The sequence below is a fragment of the Elephantulus edwardii genome, unplaced genomic scaffold, assembly GCF_000299155.1.
Source record: "Elephantulus edwardii isolate Elephantulus edwardi_28Jun2011 unplaced genomic scaffold, EleEdw1.0 scaffold00466, whole genome shotgun sequence".
In the NCBI taxonomy this organism is placed as follows: domain Eukaryota; kingdom Metazoa; phylum Chordata; class Mammalia; order Macroscelidea; family Macroscelididae; genus Elephantulus; species Elephantulus edwardii.
In genome coordinates, this window is record NW_006400216.1 from 573396 (window position 1) to 576688 (window position 3293).

Here is a 3293-nt window from a genome sequence, read left to right on the forward strand (position 1 = left end):
ATTTCAACTTTCTCTGGTGAACTAGCACACATCACCATGGCCTGAGATAGTACTCCTCTCATCTTGGCAGGTTTCAGGTTGCAAAGTAGAATCACCATACGATTTTGCATCTGTTCCAAGGGAATGTGATTCACTAGGCCACTGACAACTGTTCTTGGAGTGGTTTCTCCAACATCAATTTCTTCCACATACAAAGAATCTGCATCAGGATGTTTTTTTGCAGTGACGATACAACCTATTCTGAGATCCAGACGGGAAACATCTACCGGTTTAGAGTCAGCACTTCCTGCTGCTGACTGCTGCTGTTTTTTCTCTGCTTTCTTGTCACTTTTCTGTTTCACCTTCTTTTCTTCTCCTCTGTTTATCTGTTCTTTAGTACCAGAAGATACGGTTGTTACTGGTGTAGATTGTATCACATTTTCAGAGACTGTAGAATCGACTTGCAGTTGCGATGGGATTGGTATTTGTTTTACTCCATTTAGAATTTCAGCCTGGATTAGTTTTTTTAGTTCTTCAGTTTCCTTTTTCAATTTAGCATTCTCAACTCTCAGTTTCTTCTCTTCTCTCAAAGTTGTCTGCAAGATTGCTTTCTCCTTAAGAAGGGCAACTTGCTACTTGAGATACTCAATGATTTGGTCTGCCTCTGCTCCCTTCTGTTCCAGTCGCTTCAGAACAGCATCATTGGTTGCCATTTTTGCCAAAAAATGGCTGAAAATCATGAAGGAACAGCCTCTGCTGCCACATTTGAACCCACTGGAGCTGCCACTGGGTCAATCCGTCTTGTTGAGGGTCTTGCTTTTCACTGACCGACTTTCTGAGCATATGTCCCTGTGACAGCATTTCCAAAGTACTCAGCCAAGAGCATTGAATATCCCATGGAATGCCCAAGATAAACAAGTCTCTGATGGAGAAAGTGCAACCAGATTGCTTCTTAGAGGCAAGGATGGTGAGACTTCATCTCACAGACTTTGTTGTTAAGAAGAGTCAGTTCTTGGGAAAAGACAGCATGATAGGCAAAGTAGATGGTCAACAAAAGAGAGATGGGATCAACACGGTGACTGTAGCAATGGGCTCAACTTCTCAGAGATGGCGAGGCTGGTGCAGGATAGGAAAGGTTCAGATCTGCTGTTCACAGGATTGCTGTGAGCTGAAGTGGACTCCATGGCACGTAAGAATAACAAATGTAGGACACTTTACAAAAGAGATCGCTTGATGGCTTAATGGTCTTGTCTTTGGAATTGCCTGCCTGGCTCCCTGAAATGAACTAAGCTGCATTTCTAATGAATCTGACTTTGTTGAATGGGGATCCAACAGACAGGGCCCCCTTTTCTGACTAAGAAACAGTGAGCCAGGAAGTTATGCCAATCAGACAAACTAGAAATAAGCTGCTGGGAGAGAATTGGGGAAGTAAAACGATAGAGGGGGTTGGTCAAGACTCTTTTCACTCCCGAGAGGGAAGAGTACGAATCAGAAGAGGAAGCTTGATTGAGGTTGCTGAGCTTTGTAAAAGAACCAATTGCCACTTAGTGGTTGATGTCATACGTTGTCTGTGAAAACTGCGAGGCTGACAGTGTGGTGGTAGGTGGTATGTCAGAACCACCCCAGACAACCAGCTCAGGAGGTAGGAGGAGAGCTGAGGGGCTGAGAGCGATGTAAGAGACAGTGACCAGAGTCCACGAGGTGGATGCCTCTTTCTCACTTGGGGTTAGTGTACACACTGAATTTCTAATAGAAAAGAAAGTATATTTATGTGCTGCTGTTGTTATTTGTTGTGGATCGTCAAGTCAGAACTGACCCATAGCTGACCTTCTGGTGGGTTTTCAGAGGCAGTTAATCGCAGGGGAGGAGAGTACCTAAACTTCTCCTGCTATGTGCTGTCAGTGAAGAGAACTGAGTATACCACGGGCTTCCCAAAGAACAAACAGGAGGCCAGGATGGCGAAACTTCATTCCACACACTTTGGGCATGTTGTCAGGAGGGACCAGTCCTTGAAAAAGGATATGCTTTTCACACAATGGAATGCTATACCACACACAGGAGAAATGATTCTGTAAATCACTACCTAGCCTGGGAGGGACTGGAGAGCATTATGCTGAGTGAACTAACTCAGTCTCATAAAGACAAATAGTGTATAAGACCATTACTGTAGAACAAGTATGAGAATCCAAGGAGGGAGACGGAGGAGCAGAGAGGATGAGTGGTGGGGGAGTATCTTAATCATAGGGTCGCACAATTTGATGGGTGGAGGGAAGGATGGGTAAAGGAAGGGGGAAAGATCCAGTGTGGAAAACAATGTATACAAACTTTTTAAGTAAACCAGTATAAAATAAAAAATTAAAAAAATAGTATATTGTGAGCATTTTGTCATCATTAAAACAAAAAAATATTTTGAAATACAGACACAGTAGATAGTCGGCAAAGGAGAGGAAGGCTCTCAATGAGATAGATACAGTGATTACAACAATGGGCTTGACCAAAGCAGAGACCCTGAGAACGGCCCAGGACCTGCGAGGGTTTTCAGTGTATGTAGGATCACTATGACTCAGAACTGACTCCACTACACCTAACAGTATTCCGAGCAGAGGATGGCAATGCCGAGATGCTCACTGGCCCTTCCAACCTGAGCTATTTAACTATGAGGGAGACTGGCTGGAAAAGCTTCCCTGGGCAGCAGTATTGGCTGTCCCCATGTTGCATGTAGGAGATGTAGAGGCAGTTTAAAAAGTCAACCGCAAAAAAACCCCTGGGTGGTGAATATTGATGCTGAATACAATGAGGACACTCTTCCTTAACAGCTTTAATCGCGGGGTCATGTAAACCTATTTTGGATGTTAAATATCTAACAGAGATGAATCAGTGCAGACAGAAACATAACACAGGTTAGGGAGTGGGCATCACAGAATCCATGTCTTGGATGGTAGCCCACCACCCCTCTGTCAGTTTCCCATATATTATCTCACTGTATGGCTGCTGGACAATATGTATCACAAGACGGAGAACATTTATATTGTAAATTTAGCCCAGAACTATGATAACATCCTTTGGCACGGCATTTATCTGATGGCATTTGAAACTGAACCAACTTCCTATTTCCAGGCATTAACAAATGAGAGTCTTCATGTTGTCTGAAGTTATTTCCTGCATTTAAGATAAATTTCTTTTCTCCAATTCATTCAAGTTTGTTTTTTTTTAAAAAAAGAAAAGATCTCCTTGTTGTTGTTGTTGTTATGTGCCATCGAGTCGTTTCCGACTCATAGCGACCCTATGCACAACAGCCCTAAACCCTGCTCTAT

The 3293-nt window shown here is 43.2% G+C and overlaps 1 pseudogene; it reads right to left on the minus strand.

Moving 5' to 3' along the window:
• The window catches only part of LOC102843946, a 1988-nt pseudogene extending 1296 nt beyond the window's left edge, over positions 1-692 (minus strand).
• Between the last annotated feature and the right edge of the window lie 2601 nt (positions 693-3293).